Source organism: Carica papaya, chromosome 4 (genome assembly GCF_054855325.1).
Source record: "Carica papaya isolate Zhongbai chromosome 4, ASM5485532v1, whole genome shotgun sequence".
Taxonomy (NCBI): domain Eukaryota; kingdom Viridiplantae; phylum Streptophyta; class Magnoliopsida; order Brassicales; family Caricaceae; genus Carica; species Carica papaya.
In genome coordinates, this window is record NC_142312.1 from 10,030,615 (window position 1) to 10,030,895 (window position 281).

Consider the following 281-nt stretch of genomic DNA (forward strand, 5'->3'; position numbering starts at 1 on the left):
TAAACTGAGGGCAAATGTAAGTTTTTTTAAAAAAAGAAAAAATACCTCCAGTATTATTTGATTTTTTTTATTTAAGCTCATATATTTTTTCGGATATATTTAATCTTATTCAAATCATGAATGCTTAAGTTCTTTTTTTTTTTGTCTATTTTCTTTATTTCAAAATTTTTTCGAATTTACCGTCGGCTTTACTTGTTGTTTATGAATTTTAAATTTTATACTAATAACTGTTTGTGTCAAAATTAAGATATGCAAATAATGATATGGTATATGATGACTAT